The sequence below is a fragment of the Chiloscyllium plagiosum genome, unplaced genomic scaffold (assembly GCF_037043375.1).
Source record: "Chiloscyllium plagiosum isolate Xiang-an unplaced genomic scaffold, Cpla_swu_hap1 HiC_scaffold_4, whole genome shotgun sequence".
NCBI lineage: Eukaryota > Metazoa > Chordata > Chondrichthyes > Orectolobiformes > Hemiscylliidae > Chiloscyllium > Chiloscyllium plagiosum.
Window position 1 is genome coordinate 19923118 of NW_028270142.1, and position 18756 is coordinate 19941873.

At 39.3% G+C, this 18756-nt stretch overlaps 1 protein-coding gene and 1 long non-coding RNA gene across 4 annotated transcripts in view; one reads left to right on the plus strand and one right to left on the minus strand.

Annotated features, from left to right (window-relative positions):
- LOC122549362 (transmembrane protein 200A) overlaps positions 1-386 on the minus strand; it is a 43963-nt gene extending 43577 nt beyond the window's left edge. For all 3 annotated transcript variants that reach the window (XM_043689055.2, XM_087986022.1, XM_043689052.2), the window contains exon 1: positions 1-386. The gene's annotated coding sequence lies outside the window, so the exon portion shown is untranslated.
- On the plus strand, positions 44-18295 carry LOC148150087 (uncharacterized). The gene is made up of 3 exons (XR_015756908.1): positions 44-183; positions 7480-7589; positions 17995-18295. It is a non-coding gene; the product is annotated as an uncharacterized LOC148150087 (long non-coding RNA).
- The last annotated feature ends 461 nt before the right edge of the window (positions 18296-18756 follow it).

Here is an 18756-nt window from a genome sequence, read left to right on the forward strand (position 1 = left end):
CAGAGTCTGACGGCTCGGCTTAGTCCGGGAGACCGGTCCTCGGTAGGATCTTGTCAGGGATGAGGTTTGGCCTGCCCGGCCGCTCTCGGCTTCACGGCTGGCCCGGGGGAAGGTGAGGCATCGCCCGGAGAAACCCTGTAGGCCGCTGCCCATCTTCTCCGAGGGGAGACGGTAACCATTTGGGTAAGTTTCACATTTTCCACCCACTCTGTCTCCTGACACCCCCACACCCAACAAAAAACACACACACACAACCCGAAAAGTCTCCGATTGTGTTTCGTCGCTGTTTATCTCCTTGCGGCTGCTCATCTGATGAAAAGCTCCCTGACTTCGCCGTTGCTAGGATACCGTCGCTGCAGCTTCTGAGGGAGTAACTGCCATTTAAACTCTGCTCTTCCAACAACAAAACCTGTCTGTCTAACTGCTCATTTAAAACATCGTTCTTCACCGCCTGAAAAACAAAGTGCAGTACTGGCCAGCCGAGCTGAGGAAAATCACTGGCATTCTGATTTACTATTTTTTTGATTCTGATTTAATACTGTTTCTCTTTTTGATTCTGATTTAATACTGTTTCTCTTTTTGATTCTGATTTAATAGTTTCTCTTTTTGATTCTGATTTAATACTGTTTCATTTTTGATTCTGATTTAATACTGCTTTTTTTGATTCTGATTTAATATTGTTTTTTTGAGAAAGTAGCAGACATCCAGCCAGATCTGTGTGCAACACCCCTCCCCCTCCCCCAAGCAAAGCAAACCATGCATCCCACTGATTGAAAAATTTACCCCCTAGCAGAAAAGGAACTTCACACAGCAAACTGTGCCCCTGGAAGCTGGTACTGTGAGATATACCATCAGTGACAATATTCTTGGTCAATGTAGAAACAAATGCTAGAATTTTATGCCCTACCTTATTTACTTTTATCACTGAGTTAAAACCATCCTTTTAACTATTCATTTTTCATAGCTTGTGTTCTTACCTACTAGTGCATTTTATCTTTGCAAAGTCCTATGTACAGCTGCGACTGCAGGGTTTTTTTGTGTGTGTGTGCTTAGTCATCACGCTGTGTAAGGGAATATGATCGTTATCTTCCCATTGCATTAAAAAACCATAATCAGCAAACTAAATGACACCCAAATGCATTAAGTTCTTCACTGATCTGTTTATTCCAGCTATGTCATCGGTTTGCACTTTTACTTCCACTGTCATTTGAACTTCCCAGTGGAAATTGTTACCTAAGAAAAATTCTTGTTATCAATTATTTTTGTACTGTGGTTGAAATGATTTCTTGTAACATCTGTCAAAATACGCTTCAGGTGCTGTGGGTACAGTAAAAGTGTCATTTGGAAACTAGCCGTTGAGCATCTCATCACATACAAAGTCATTCATCAAAGATTTTAGCTTCCAATTAGTGCTTTTTGTCTTGTTTTCTTTTATGGGATGCAAGCATTGCCAGCAAGGCAAATATTTGTTGTCTATCCCTAATTTTTCTCGTGAAAATGAGAGTGAGCTTAGTTTTTAAACTGTTGTGGTCCATCTTGATGTAGGTATACAATGAGTAATAGTAATATAGCTCCAACTCATAACTGTGTGTGTCTTGAAGGAAAATATGCAGGTGGTAGTGTTCAGGCGTGTCTGATTCCTTTATTTTTTGAGGTGTTTGAGGCTTCAGGTTTGGGAGATGCTATTGAACAAGGGCTGACACATTTCTGCAGTGCATCTTAATGCTGACAGTGTTTCTGGGCGGTGTTAACGATGGGAGATTCAGGGATGGTAACACTGCTCGAATAAAACAAAGAATTGAAGATGCTGGAAATTTGAAACAAAAACAGAAATATCGGGCAAAACTAGCAGCTCTGGCAGCATCTGTAGGATTTGAAATGTTAACTTTGCTTCTTTCCCATGGATGTTACCAGACCTGCTAAATTTCACCAGCAATTCTGATTTTGTTATTGTAACGTTACTAAATGTCATGAGCAGATTGTTACATTCTCTCTTTTTGGTGATGCTTATTGCCAAGCACTCTGTGGTAAAATCGTTACTGGCCACAAGGTTAAGCCTTGTGGTGTTAATGTCTTGTTGCATATGGACATAGAATGCTTCAAGATCCAAAAAGTTGTAAATGGCATCTTGTACTATAAAATTATCAGTGAATATATTTACCATTGTCCTTACGATGCAGGGAAGATTGCTGATGAAGCAACTGAAGATGTTTGGGCCTTAGACACCACAGGGAGGAACTTTGGAGCTCTTGTGGTACAGTGGTAGTGCCCCTCCCTCTGGACCAGATGGCCTGGATTCAAAGCGCACCTGCTTCAGAAGTGTGTACTAATATCTCTGAACAGATCGGTTAGAAAATATCTACACCGAAGAATTGTTGTAGTGACTCTTAGTCCTGAGATGCTTGGCTTTCAACAACCACAATCCTCTCTTCCTTTGTGTGAGTTATAACTCCAACCAGTAGAGAGTTTTTCTATTGATTCTGATTGAATTCTGTTTTGAATGTAAGTTTGCTCACTGAGCTGGAAAGTTTGTTTTTAGACATTTTGTCAGTATACTAGGTAACATCATCAGGTAACAAGTTGGGCGGCACGGTGGCACAGTGGTTAGCACTGCTGCCTCACAGCGCCTGAGACCCGGGTTCAATTCCCGCCTCAGGCGACTGACTGTGTGGAGTTTGCACGTTCTCCCCGTGTCTGAGTGGGTTTCCTCCGGGTGCTCCGGTTTCCTCCCACAGTCCAAAAGATGTGCAGGGTCAGGTGAATTGGCCATGCTAAATTGCCCGTAGTGTTAGGTAAGGGGTAAATGTAGGGGTATGGGGTGGGTTTCGCTTCGGCGGGTCGGTGTGGACTTGTTGGGCCGAAGGGCCTGTTTCCACACTGTAATGTAATGTAATCTAATCTAATCTAAGTAGGTTAGACCAGAGAAACCCAGTGGATGTTATCTACCTAGACTTCCAAAAGGCCTTTGATAAAGTACCTCACGTGAGGCTGCTGAGTAAGGTGAGGGCCGCTGGTGTTTGAGGTGAGCTACTGGCATGGATTGAGGATTGGCTGTCTGACAGAAGGCAGAGAATTGGGATAAAAAGTTCTTTTTCAGAATGGCAACTAGTGGTGTCCCGCAGGGTTCGGTGTTGGGGCTGTAGCTGTTCACTTTATATATTAATGATCTGGATGAAGGGACTGGGGGCATTCTGGCAAAGTTTGCCAATGATATGAAATTAGATGGATAGGCAGGTAGCTCTGAGGAGGTGGGGAGGTTGCAGAAAGATTTAGACAGTTTAGGAAAGTGGTCAAGAAATGGCTGATGAAATTCAATGTGAGCAAATGTGAGGTCTTGCACTTTGGAACAAAGAATACAGGCTTAGACTATTTGCTAAATGGTGAGAAAATTCATAAAGCTGAAGTACAAAGGGATCTGGGAGTGCTAGTCCAGGATTCTCTAAAGGTTGACTTGCAGGTGGAGGTCGTGGTTAAGAAAGCAAATGTAATGTTGTCATTTATCTCAAGAGGTTTGGAATGTAAAAGCATCAATGTGTTACTGAGACTTTATGAAGCTCTGGTTAGGCCTCATTTAGAATACTGTGTCCAGGTTTGGGCCCCACAACTCAGGAAGGACATGCTGGCACTGGTACATGTCCAGCGGAGATTCACAGGGATGATCCCTGGAATGGTAGGCCTAACATACGATGAATGGCTGAGGATCCAGGGATTGTATTCATTAGAGTTTAGAAGGTTGAGGGGAGATATAATAGAAACTTAGAAGATAATGCATGGTTTAGAAAGGGTGGACGCTGGGAATTTGTTTCCTTCAAGTGGGGAAACTAGGACTCGTGGACACAGCCTTAGAAATAGAGGGGGTCAATTTAAAATGGAAATGAGGAGACATTTCTTCAGCCAGAGAGTGCTGGGCTTGTGGAATTCATTGCCATGGAGCGCAGTAGAGGCTGGAGGGTTAAATGTCTTCAAGGCAAAGATTGATAAATTCTTAATCTCGCAAGGAATTATGGAATATGGGGAGAGGTGTTGAGATACCCATTAGCCATGATTGAATGGTGGAGTGGACTCGATGGGCTGAATGGCCTTACTTCAACTTCTATGTCTTATGGTCTTATCAGTGAGCCTCTGGTGAAGCACTGGTGGTATGGTCCGCTTTTTATTTATGTGTTTAGGTTTCCTTGGTGATGTCATTTCTGGTTCTTTTTGTCAGGGGGCGGTAAATGGGATCCAAATCAATATGCTTGTTGATAGGCTTCCGGTTAGAATGCCATGCTTTTAGGAATTCTCACGTGTGTCTCTGTTTGGCTTGTCCTAGGATGGATGTCCCACTCGAAGTGGTGTCCTTCCTCCTCTGAATGTAAAGATACTAGTGTGAGTGGGGCATGTCTTTTTGTGGTTAGTTGATGTTCATGTATCCTGGTGGCTAGTTTTCTGCCTGTTTGTCTAGAAAGCCTAGACACTCTCCCCGACATCAAAGACATCCTGGAAATGCCTGCCAGCTACTTAGACCCCTTGGCATCACGGTAGCCCACAAACCCACCAACACACTAAAATGGCAGCTAATGAACTTGAAAGACCCTACACAGACAACAAGCAAAAAAAATGTAATTTATAAAATATCTTACAAGAACTGTAACAAACACTACATTGGACAAACAGGAAATGACATAAACCCAAATAAACCTAAACACATAATTAAAAAGTGGGCAATACCACCTGTGCTTCACTGGAGGTTCACTGATGATGTTACCTAGTATGATGACGAAACATCTGAAAATGAATCTTCCAGCTCAGCGAGCAAACTTACATCCAGAACCTCAACCTGAGCTACAAATCTTCTCAAAACTTGCTGAATTCTGTTCTGTTAGGACTTCTTGATGCTCAGTCAAACAAATGCCATCTTGATGTCAACAGCATGTCTTGCCTCACCTCTAAAATGTTAACTTATTTGTCCTTTTTCTAGACAGATGCTGCAATGAAGTTTGAAGCCAAGTAGCCCTGATTTTAAAAAAGAAGAATTCCTTCTTTATTCTTTCAAGGGATGTGGGTGTTGACAGCAATGCCACTATTTATTGCCCATCCCTAATTGCCCAGAGGGTTTTTCAAAGTTAACCAATTTGCAGTGGTCTGCAGACAGGTGTAGCCCAGATGAGGTAAAGATGGCAGAATTCCTTCCCTAAAGGATATGGTCACTAATAAGGTTTTTATTCCAGATTTTTATTGAATTCAAGTTTTACCATCTGCTGTATGCTTTGAACCTCTGCCTCCAGAACACTAATCTGGAGTGCAGTTGCATTATCACGATGCCATCACCTTCATCTTCTAATGGAACCCAAACTAAGTAATCAGTGAGCAGGTATTAACCGTGATAGATAATAGATGACACTCCCATAAATTTGCTGAACCTCAAGAGTCGATTGAAGAGACAATAATTGGTGGGATTAGATTTGTCCTGCTTTTGTGGAGCTGGACAATTTTTCATATTATTGGGTTAATGGCAGTTTAGCTGCACTGAGATAGCTTCGCTAATGACGCTGTTAAATCTGAAGCACTAGTCTTTTGTACTATAGTTGGAATACTGTCAAGATCCATTTCCTTTGCTATATCTAGTGTTTCTTGATATCAGCTGGAGTGAATTAAATTTTTTGAATACTGATTTGTGATATTGGGGACAGCAGGAGGAAACTGACATGGATCATCCACTTCTGGCAAATGTTTCAGATTTCTTTGAAGAAAAATCCTAATTTTATCTTCCCTAATTCCAGTTTATTTTACTGGTGAAGGCCATCTGTAAATTGATTAATTATTTTTTCCTTTTATTTTGCCTAGTCTTTCAAATATCCGTATTCCAGAACTCAGTTCACAAGAGCTATCAATATGAACAAAAAAAAGCATATTTAGATGATTCATCTGTTTAACCATAACTGAAACAACATAAGCAAAAATAAAAGTCAGATTTTTAAAAGCAGAAGTGTAGAATTTGTGATTACTTGTATTAGGATATGAACAATGCTGGCAAACTCACGTTTTCTTTCAATCCATAGTTGTCCTAAAGTGGCACTGGGCCTATTTCTTTCCGAACTGTGGCATTGTGTACACTGATAATGCTCCCACAATTATATTATGTAGGAATTACCAGAATTTAAAATCAGTATGCAAGCAAATGGTAGTAAATGTCCAAGCAAGTCAGAATGGTGTATAACTTGGAGAGGACCTTGAAATTGTCAGTATTTGCATAATCTTGCTGCTCTTGTCCTGTTTCATAGTAAAGCTTGTGGAATAGGTTAGTATCTCGAGCGAAAGATGGCACCTTCGACATTGTAGCATTCCCTCTGGGCTCAACTGAAATGTCAGTCTAGGTTGCATACACAGGACCTTCTGTGTCATTTTAATCTATGTTCTTCTGACTCAAATATAAGAGAATTGCCCTGAGTCAAACTGACATCCTGTTGTAACTGAGTTAGAGAAGAAGAATTCATTGTAGGACTCATTTCAAATTCACATCAGACAGGAGAGATGACACTAGATCTCACTGCTTAATTTCATCCCAATTTCCATTGATAATCTGTTCAAATTTGCACTGGACAGAAAAAATAAATTTGCCACATCGAATTGTTGGATTTTAGAATAGGGTAATTCACAACACCTTTTTTTTTTCATCACTTTTACCATTTGTCTCTTCATAATAATTTTAACTCCAATTGAGCTTGTTTAAAACAGCACAGAAATGGTAAAGTTTTTAAAAAATGCAGACCATGCACAGTTCTGAACCTTTTTTTTTTGCTTATACATGTAATAAATTCAGATTTATTAGTGCTGTTCTTATTCTGAGATCTGAGCTATGTAGGACTTTAGTGGCATGTTCTTATTTCAGTATTCTTGGTTTTTCTTGATGTTCTAACCTTGCTCCGCTTAATGATTTTCTTGAGATAATTAATAGCTAAACTCTAAAACCTCAAATGGCTAAATCATGTCAACAATATCCGGCTGAAAATAAGATTTTTGCCTTCCTGATAGTGTTTGACATTGGGGTGACTGGAATGTGAGTTTTATTTTTGAAAATAAAGACAGAATGCACATTTTAACAGTAGCTCTTAAAATCTGGTTTATTGTACAAGGCTGCATCTGTGTACTATATACAGAGACATTAAGAAAGTTATGCAATGAGCATCTCAAAGGAACACGTTTAGACTATACTTGCCAGCATATGCAGCAGATTTAAACATAGAATAGGTTTAAAATGGCAGATGGTATTCAGATTTCCAATTAAACACATGCTATTAGAATTTTTAGCAATATAATAATATATAATGGTATCTGGACATAATGAATCAAGGTAATTAGAAAATACTTTTCCTAATTATTCAAAGTCTTTAAATTCTATTTTTATTGAGATTGTAAATATAATTGCCAATTAAATGACAAATGTATAAGCAGTTATGATGCTCTTGTCTAATTCACTTGACTATTGTTGTTTCAAAGCTACATGGATTTCATATACAGTAGTCAGCAAGGTCCAGTGAATGTGAAATATACCAAGAACTGGATGAGTACAGTAGCGTTCTGGTTGTGCAGCAGCAGTTTGATTTCAGGTGAGCAATTTGTGTCTGTAATAACATAAAATCCAACTCAGAATATGTTTCTGTAATTTTATTTTACATTTTTTGGAACATTTCTGCTCAGTGTGCCTTTTTAGATTTGTATTTTTTTACATTAAATAATGAGATAAATCTAATATCAGTTTGTAAAAGTATTTACAGAAATACTGCAAATATTAAAATTTAAAAAAACAGAAAATGCTGGAAATACTCTGCAAGCAGAATCTCAAAGGAGAGAAACAGGGAGTTAATGGGTCAAATTTTCATTTGACTGAGGAACAGAAACTGAGTTGGGTAGGCTGGCAATTTCATATTACCAACTATTGTACCGGTTGTGCGGACATTTACCTGTGTCAAAAGTCATTTTGGAAATGCTTTGGATACTGCAGGGGTGCTGGTGATGCTACTCACCTACAAATGGCAAATTGTCATTTAAGTCAATTAAAGAACCTATTAAACCTGCTGTCATGACATTGGCTGGTATTTTCCAGCACACGTCCAAGGCTGCTGAGCCCATCATGTGCTTGATGAATTTAGGCACTTTCCCAGTGGCAGACTGCGAATGGTAAATACTCCAGGCCATTTTACCTCTCAAGTATAGCCACTCAAGAGTCACAGATGTTATGGTGCAGAAGGAGGCTGTTTGGCCCATCGTTTCTGCACCAGCTTTCCAAATGAGTACCATGATTTAATGCCATTCTCCTGCTTTTTTCCCCAAAATCTTACACATTGTTTCTTTTTCAAGAATCATTCAATGCCCTTTTGAATGTATCAATTGAAATGCTACCACCACATTTCCAGGCAGTGCATTCCCCACCCAAACCATGCGCTGTGTGATAAAGCTTTCTCTCACCTCGCACTTACTTCGTTTGGAAATCACTCCATGTGTATGCTCTTGTTTTAGATTCATTCACGTATTGTGAGTATCACTGGGCCTGCCTTACATGCCCATCCTAGATGTTCTTGAGAAAGTAGTAGGGAGCTGTCTTCTTGAATCACTGCAGTCCATTTGTTGTAGGTAGACCCACAATGCTGTTAAGCTGGGAGTTCAAAGATTTTGACCCAGTAGCAATGAAGAAATTATGGTGTATTTCCAAGTCAGAACATTGTGCAGCCTAGAGGCAAACTTGCAGGTGTGGTGTTTCCATGTAACTGCTGCCTTTGTCCTTCTGGGTGGTAATGGGTGTGGGTTTGGACGGTACTATCTATGGAGCCGTGGTTAATTTCTAAACTGCCTCTTGTAGATGATTTACACCATTGCTATTGAGCATCTGTGGTGGAGAGTAAATTGGTGAAAATCAAGTGTCCTAGATGGTGTTAAGACTTTTGAAAGTTGTTGGAGATGCATTAATCCAGACAAATGGGGAGTATCCCATCAGACCTCTGATTTGTGCTTTGTAGGTAGAGGACAGATTTTGAGGAGTCATGTGGCAAGATACTGGGGGGATTCAATGATGGTAATGTGCAGTGTGCAAAGTGCTGCTCTGGTCTTGTTGTTAAAGTGCTTGCCTAATAAGCAGGCAATGCTGCGTTCAAATCTGGACGCAGAGTCATTAGGGACACTTAAGCGACTGCTGGACTTGCACATGGATATCAGTGAGGTTAAGTTATTATATTTTACATTAGGATTAAACCTCGGCACAACATCATGGGCCTAAGGGCCTGTTCTGTGCTGTACTTTTCTATGAATGTGTTATGACATGGAGGTGAGCCCCTCTGTTAATTAAACCAAACACCCAGAAAAAGCTCACCTTGCCTTGTAATCTGTTGAAATATGAGTGACAGAAAACTCTCCAATTCCATTATTTAGGGAAAATAACATCAATTTATTTATAACTCTAAAAGTGAATATTAAACAACTATTCACAACTGTAAGCCCCCTTTTCCCTTAACTGCTTGCTATCTGACTTCAACTTTATAACAATTGGCTGTTCCAGTAAAACACTTATTAAAATTACGTCAACTTAATTTCAAAACACACTGTTGCTGTCATCTTCTGTGTGTTCATTCTTCCAGTTGTGTTATCTTCTTTCTTATTAATGCGAGTATGTTTCACATGAAAAGCTACCTTTGATAGAGAGTTTTCCTAATTTCATAGAGAGCAAGATGTTAGATGGGCAATTAGCTCTCTCTACGGTAGCTGCTCTTTGATCAGTTTTCAAAATGTCTGCATTCTTATAACCCCAACATCGTATTGTATCATTGGTTCGATGTTGACAAAACAATAAATTCAAACCCAATTGGGTTTTAGTATCCTGGGGCGTAATTCAACTTGATTGGTTAAATTCAAATTGTCAAAACAGCAACTAAAACTCAGGTATCCATTTCACAGTCAAATGTTACATATTTTCAATTTTCCAGTACACTCTGGGACTGCCATCTAGTCATATACACAGGTGCTTGTAATCTGTCAGTTCAGAGCAGCATCCTCTCTCTCTTAAAGGTACAGTGCCCACCATCAACTTCATAACAAATATAAGGGGGCGATGGTTAGATTCTCCCTTGATGAAGATGATCAATGTCTGGTGCTTGTGTCACCTTGCCTATCCTGGTAATCCACTGGTTAGTTAGGATTAATCATGCAGAGCTATGAGTTAAGATCTCATCAGCATCTGGGGAATTCAGTTAACCTAACAATTCTAGATTTAAAAAGAATGGGGTGCCATGGATTATCATGGATTATCCTTTTAAGGAAGCCCATCTACTGTCCTCACTTAGTTCAGATATAAGCCTTGTTGACTCTAAACTGCCTTCTGAAATGACCTAGCAAACCACTCAATTTTCAAGATGACAGCTCATCACCATTTCTCAACAATAATTAGGGATGGGCAATATATGGTAGCCATGACAATCACTGCTTCAATCCACAAATACATTTTTAGATTATTTTTGTTTCCATGTGGAACACTGCATTTCTTTACAATGATTTTGATCTATTAACTTTTTGTTTGTCAGGGCCTATGTATAGCAGTGTTCTGAAAGCGAATGCAAATGCTTCACTCTTTATTTTTACTGAAACTGCCACTTACTATCTCTGAACTCTGGATAAGCCGATTAACTGTTAGCATTTGTATCAAGTGTTCAAACTATAAAATTGACGGTAGATGTGGTAAATCTGAAAAAAAAAGTCTTGCGCATTGCTACAGGGTAACTTGCTTATGCAGAAGGATGTACAGTCCATATTTTCCAATCCATTCAGTTGCTTAAGCAGAATTGAGAATGTACTTGACAGGAAATTGCTGATATACCTCTGTGTGTCACTGTTCTTTGGTGCAAGAGTCTCAGCACCCCACAAGGAGAAAACTCAAATACATTGTTTGAAAAGCCATTTCATTTTCAGAATATTTCCATTTCCATTACCACTATCCCTGACAATTTGTAACTTTTTTGGACTCTGCCATAAGTTTGGCTGAAAGTGACAGTTTCTTTTGAATACTGCCACTTTCCTGGCCAAAGTTTTATAGCATGCAAGTTTTGAAAAACAAAGAATTTCAGGAGTATTGCAAATGATTCTTTGTATGACTGAAACTCTTGTCATTCATAACTTTGTTCTTGGTATTGTATGATGGGGAAACATTGAATGCAAAACAACCAACTGCTCTAAAATTCTTCCACAGTTTAAAGTTTAGCCCACTTGTATTTTTCCATGTTTGAAATTCTTTCAACTTTTCCTAAATTATTCATCTTAAAGATACATTATTCATTCATGTGATCTAGATATCGCTGGCAGTGGCAAAATTTATTTCACTCACTATTTACGCTTGATTAGCTGATGGCAAACTGGCTTCTTGAACAGCTGCAATCAGTTTGATGAAGATAATTGCATTGTTCTGGTTGAGAGTTAAGTATTTTGACCCAGTGATAAAGAAAGAATGTTGAATTTTAAAAACAAGGAATAAAAGAAAAATATTCCAGGTCAGGATGCTGTGAGCATTGGAGGGGAACTTGGAATTGGCTGTGTTTCTTTGCGTCAACTGCCCTTTTCCTTCTAGAAGTAGTGGTTACCAGTTTGGAAGGTGCTTCTGCAGAAGCCCTGGTAATTTGCTGCAACACGTCTTGTGGATGGTAAAACTACAAATATGTCTTGCTGGTGATAGAGTTTGATTTTTATTCATTCATGGAATGTGATGTCACTGGCAGGACCAACATTGATTAAACATCTCTAATTGTCCTTGAACGGAGTTGCTTACTACTCCAATTTAGAGGGCACTATAGAGTCAACTGCATTACTGTGGGTCTGGAGTCACATGTAGGCCAAAACAGGTAAGGATACCATATTTCCTTCCTTACAGGACTTTAGTGACCCCAATGAATAGTTTGGCAAACAACAATGGCTACATTGTTTTGACATTCAATGTGGATAGCTTATTTCTTGTTTGAGATGAGCATTGCCTCACATTGGCACAACTGTTGTCTGCCACTTAATCAGCTCAAGCTTGAGTGCTGTCAGGATTTTGCTCCCTGTAGACACAAACTGTTTCAGTATTGGAGGAGTCATGAAAGGCATTGAACAATGTGCAAACATCAGCAAATATCACCACTTCTGACTTTAGGATGGAGGCAAAGTAATTGAAGCAGCTGAAGAAGGTTGACCCCAGGAGGTTGGCCTGAGATATGCCTGCAGCAGGACTGCAATGTTGTCTTTGGGCTGCACTGATTGACCTTCAAAAATGCAGTAATTTTGATTTATGCTTGGTATGACTTCAACCAGTGGAAAGTTTAACCTCAATTTCTGTTGACTTCTGTTTGCAATGGCTACTTTATGGTTGAATTCTACATTGATGTCAAGAACAGTCAATCTCCCTTCTCCTCTGGTACAAGAACTTCTTTGTTCATATTTGGGACCAAGGCTATAATGAGGCCTGGAGATATGCACTCCTGGCAGAACCAAAACTGAATGGCAATTCACAGTTATTTGGGATAAAGTTCTGAATAAAAGCACTGTCAATGATACCTTGCATCATTTTTATTAAGAATAAACTAGTGGGGCAGTACTTGACCAGATTGGATTGTTCCGCATTTTGTGGATAAGACATATCTGGGCAATTTTCCATATTGTTCGTAGATAAGTGTTACAGCTTTACTGAGACAGTTTGGTTGAATGAGCCAGTTAGTTCCAGAGCACATCTTCAGCAGGATACTGGGAGATTGATGGGGCCCATAGCTTTCTTCATAGCTATCCCATGCACTTGACTGCTTCTTGTTATCACCTTGAGTGAGTTTCCCTGGGGTGGGGGAGTCCAGAAGTAGAGGGCATAGGTTTAAGGTGAGAACGGAAAGATATAAAAGAGACCTAAGAGGCAACTTTGTCATACAGGGGTAGTGCGTGTATGGAATGAGCTGCCAGAGGAAGTGATGCAGGCTAGTACAATTGGAGCATTTAAAAGGCACCTGGATGGGTATGTGAGTAGGAAGGGTTTGGAGGGATATGGACCGGGTGCTGGCAGATGGGACTAGATTGGGTTGGGATATCTGGTCGGCATGGATGAGCTGGACTGAAGGGTCTGTTTCCATGCTGTACATCTCTATGACTAACATCTGTGATGCTAGGGTTTTCAGGTTGAGGTCAGGGTGGATCATCTGCTCAAGAAATCAGGCTGAATATTGTTAAAAATGTTTCAATTTTGTCTTTCATACTTGCATGTTGCCTTTGCCATCATTGTAGGTGGGATATTAGAGAAAGCTTGTCCCTCCCATTACTTGTTTAATTGCCTATCATCATTCATTGTTGGATGTAGTAGGACTCCATATTGCTAAGCAGGGATTGCTTAGCTCTATAGTTTAATGTAACTAAACTTGCTTTTAGTCTTGTGTTGTAGCTTTAGCAGGCTGGTTCCTCATTCTTTTGCTTACCTGGGGCAGTTCCTAGTATGCTCTTGCAAACACCTTGCTGAACCATTGTTTGTTATCTGACTCGATTGTAATGGTAGAATGAGGGCTAATTAGCGGCATGAGGTTACATCTTGCAGTGGAATACAATTCTATTGCTGCTGACAGCCCAGAGTTCCTTATGAGTGGTCAGTTTTTGAGCTCTTCAATCCATTTTGAATGTATCCTATTGAGCACAGTGTAGTGCCAGACATCAAATTAGAGCATGTCCTTTTTGTGAAGGTGGAGCTTCTTTTCCAAAAGTACTGTTCAGTGGCCCTTCCTACAATGTTGTCATGAACATTTGCAACAGGTATATTGTAAAGGTCAAAATTTTCCCTGTATTGGCTGCACGGGCTATTAGGCAGCTATGTCCTTCAAAAATAAGCCAGTTTGGTCAGCAGAGATGTTAGTAATCCACACTTGGTGATGGACACTGAAGACACCACCTCAGAGTATGTACATTGCCCATGTTACCCTGTGTTGCTCCCCAGTGGAGGAGTACTGATTCAACAGCAGATGAAGAACAGATTATTTTGCTTCTGTTGATCTGATGCCATATATCTCATGCAATCTTGTGTCAATATTGAGCACTCTCTGGGTCATATCATCCTCCACACTATATGAACACCTTTTTTTACAGGAACTGTACTGCCAGTGGTGCAGAACATACCCAAGGATAACTGGGTCGTGATTTATATATAAATGAAAAGTGAAAAGTTAGTCAAAATTTGAACACAAAATAAGTTGGATAAGCTGAACACCAATTGCTACCAAATATTGGAAAAGTAGAAAAAAGTATGTTTACTTCATTTTCAAATCAAACTAAGTATTCCAGATAGACCAAAGAACAGTCAAATAGATGGTTGGAATTTTAGAACAGAATCAACTTATTTAAAAAAAAGTATTTTCTTATTCTATATCTAATTTGTCATGTCACTTCATAATATCTTATCATATTTAATTTTGTATACTGATTATAAACTTGTAGATTTTTTGAATGTTTAAAAAAATGCTTGACTTCAGTCTTTTACATTTTCTTCCTGAGTCCATAGTTACAAATTAATGTATGTAGTTCAAACACACACATGAAATAGGAGCAGAAGTAAGCAATTTGGCCCCGCAAGTCTGCTCTGCCATTCAGTAAAATCACAGCTGATCTGCTAGTGTTTTGAATTCCACATCCCCCAACTTACCCTCAATGTTTTGATTCTTTGCCTAATGAGAATTTATCCACCTCTGTCTTAAAAGTATTCAATGACTCCACCTCCCCAGTCTTTATGGCATACAGTTTCAAAGTTGTGCAACCATAGAGTCATAGAGATGTACAGCATGGAAACAGACCCTTTAGTCAAACTGGTCCATGCTGACCAGATATCCCAACCCAATCTAGTCCCACCTGCCAGCACCCGGCCCATATGCCTCCAAACCCTTCCTATTCATATACCCATCCAGATGATTTTTAAATGTTGCAATTGTACTAGTCTCCACCACTTCCTCTGGCAACTCATTCCTTACACGTATCACCCTCTGAGTGAAAACGTTGCCTCTTAGGTCTCTTTTAGACCCATCTTTCCCCTCTCACCCTAAATCTATGTCCTGTAGTTCTGGACTCCCCCACCCCAGGAAAAGACTTTGTCTATTTATCCTATCCTAGCCCCTCATGATTTTATAAACCTCTATAAGGTCACCCCTCAGCCTCCGATGCTTCAGGAAAAACAGCCCTAGCCTATTCAACCTCTCCCTATAGCTCAAATCCTCCAACCCTGGCAACATCCTTGAAAATCTTTTCTGAACCCTTTCAAGTTTCACAACATCTTTCCGATAGGAAGGAGACCAGAATTGCATACAATATTCCGAAAGTGGCCTAACCAATGTCCTGTACAGCCGCAACATGACCTCCCAACTCCTGTATTTAATACTCTGACCAATAAAGGAAAGCATACCAAACGCATTCTTCACTATCCTATTTACCTGCAACTCCACTTTGCTTTCCCAAAATGCAGCACCTCGCATTTATCTAGATTAAACTCTATCTGCCACTTCTCAGCCCATTGGCCCACCTGATCAAGATCCCGTTGTAATCTCAGGTGACCTTCTTCGCTGTCCACTACACCTCCAATTTTGGTGCCATCAGCAAACTTACTAACTATATCTGGTATGCTCACATCCAAATCATTTATATGAATGATGAAAAGTAGTGGACCCAGCTGAGAAAAAAACAAATTCTCATCCGGTCTCTCCTAAAGACCAATGCCCAATTTTTACAGTGTTCCCTCAATCTGAACTGCCCCATAAGAGGAAACATCCTTTCCACGTTCACTTTGTGAAGAGTACTCAAGATATTAAATTCCAATCAAGTCACCGATTAGTCTTCTCAGCTCCACAGAAACAAATCCAGTCTGCCCAACCTCTCTTTGTAAGACAACATATGTATTTCCGATAGCAATTTGGTAATGCTCCTCTGAACTATCTTCAATGCACTTGCATCCTTCCTCAATTAAGACCAAAGCTGGGTATGCTATATTTGAGATGCGATCTCACCAATGCCTTGCATAACTGAAGCATAACATCCTTAATTTTTATGTTTGGTTCCCGTTGTAATAAAAGATAACGTCCCATTAGCCTCCTTGAGCATGTGCTGTACCTGCATTTTCTGATTTGCTTTTGTGACATAGTTGCCTTTATTTAGGTTTGAAGTACTGGTCTTAGATCCAATCTTCTTCCTTTCACATTAAATATAAAATTCAATCATAATGTGGTCACTGATACCTTGGAATGCTTTTATTGTGAGGTCATTAACTCTGTCAGATTTCACAATATCAAGTTTAACATAACCTGATCTCTAGTCAGTTCCAAAACGTGCTGCCCCAAACAGAACTATCTCAAAAGCATCCTTATCTAGGCTACTGTTGCCAATCTGAACTTTTTTTCTTATTTGTATATAGATTACAGTCACCCATAATTATTGCTGTCTCTTTATGACAATCATCTATAGTTCTTCTTTTATACTTAGTCCAACATTTTGGTTATAGTTTGGGTGGCTGCAGATCATACTCGCACATGGTTTCTTTCTCCTGCTATTGATCATCTTCACCCAAATTCATTCTACATTCTAATCTCCTGAACCACGGCCAACTTTAACTACTGCACAAATTCCATCTTTGATTAATAATGCCCCTCTTCCACCTTTAGCTAGCTTTCTATTTTTCCTGAATGTCATATTCTCCACAATATTCAGGATCCAATCCATGTTATTCTGTTGCCATGTCTCCATAATGGCTATCTGATAGCACACATTGATGGAAAGTTCCTCTCGCTCCTCCTATTCTCAGAACATGCTCCTCTTTAGCCTTGATCAAGTATCCTAAAACCTGGCACAAGACAGGCAACACAAACATATATACTTTCACTCTTTTATTGCCGAGAACAAATCCCCCTCACTTTACTATCATGTAGTATGACTGCAACATTCCTTGTTGCACCTCCAACATGAATAGCTTCCTGTACTATGGTCAGGTTGCTCATCTACCCTGCAGTCACCCCCTCATCCAAATAGGCTGGGAGAACCTCAAACCTCCTGGACAACTATAGAGGTTGACACTACTTCACTGAGTCCCCAATTAGCTTCCCTAAGAATCACACCCTCTTGTTCCTGACCACCAACCAAATGAGAAGACCCTACATTAAATAATGCTATCTTATGCAAAGCATCCAGGTATCTTCCCCCCTCCCTGATGCATTGCCATGTCTGTAGTTCAACCTCCAGCTCATAAACTCCGAGCTGAAGCTGTTTGAACTTCAAATTGTGATGTAACATTGTTTTTTTTTAAAATATAATTTGTGTAATGCAGGTTTTGGTCCATATGTCTGAGAGGTTTTAATGATTTAACTTTTAGATACATCTGTTACCATTGGTGACTTCTTAAAAACAAAATACAGCGTGTTCCTAGTATGAAATTTAAAACAAATTCTTTGAATAAAGTACATAAAGGATGAATAAAATAATAGGTATTGTACTGCTTTCACTTTAGAAAGTTAGATTTTTTATTCTTTTATTTGGGAGAACACACACAGCTTGGAAAAAGCTTTTGATTTTGTTCGGCAGGATGGGAGTCTTGGATAAACCTGGATGTGTAAAATAGTAGCTCATGAGAAAGGGAGATTGTTTACAACAGTTAGTATTATGTTTTAAAGCAGTTTAGCAATAAATTTCCAAGCCACAGTTGAGTTAAAACCCTGAAGGGGTGTTTTGAATCTGAACAAATCTCAGCTTTGCTGTGTGAAGGCTCAAGGAAGAGGCCATCAGATTCTTAAGAGCAGGGAATTGAAGCCAAAGCTAAGTAAAACCCTATGTGGCATAGAGAAGGGAATTCTCTCTGGTGTTTGAGTGTGGTAAAAGAGTGCTTTAAAATCTTTAAATTTGTGTTATTTAAGTAGTTTGGAATATTCTACTTCATCTTCTTTTGCGTAATAGACTTGTTTCAGATTTAAAAACCAAATCTGTAACATCACGTTATTTACATTTCAGTGAACAACTACCTCAATGAAACCAAAAACAAGATGATCTATCGAGCAAGATTTAAGTCCAGGACCTGACTTGTCCAGTAATAACATCAGCTTGGATCATAAGTCACTTGGTGTAGACATATTTGCCTTGAATCATAATGGTATCCAGGAACTCTCACATGCTGCAGCTTTGACACACCACCTGTACTACCGTCACTAAGATTTAATAACTTCAGTATGTTACTCATTTATTTCTATATATTTTATTCACTTTACTACCAATTTATATACTTTGTTAAAAATTAAAAGACTGTAACCACTTACCAGAGACTCAACAATCAGCTAGCTCCTTTCTCTGTAGTAGAATGAGCCTCAATTCCAAACAGCTCCAATGAATCTTGTTTTCTTTTGATTTTTTTTTTCATTCTAGTTCAGTAGTATCACCTTTTAGTTTCAGTGTATGGATTATTTTGAATTGATATTTAAGCCATTGAATTTGTATGAATAATCAAGCAAAATGTTTTTGATACAGCTCAACAAATTTCCCAGGATATGACACCTTTGCTAGATCCCACAGTAACGTTTACTTGGGATAAAGTTTTTATCGATTGTTCCACTTCCATCTTACTTTTACACTAGAGCATAGCTGGTGGAATCCTAAACATCATGCAGAAATCCCACCAGTTATGCCACCTACATAAGCAGAAGTAGGTATATCTGTAAGGTATATACACAGGACGCAATTGTTTGCTAGGTTTATTGCTTTGTATTAAAGTGTTAATTT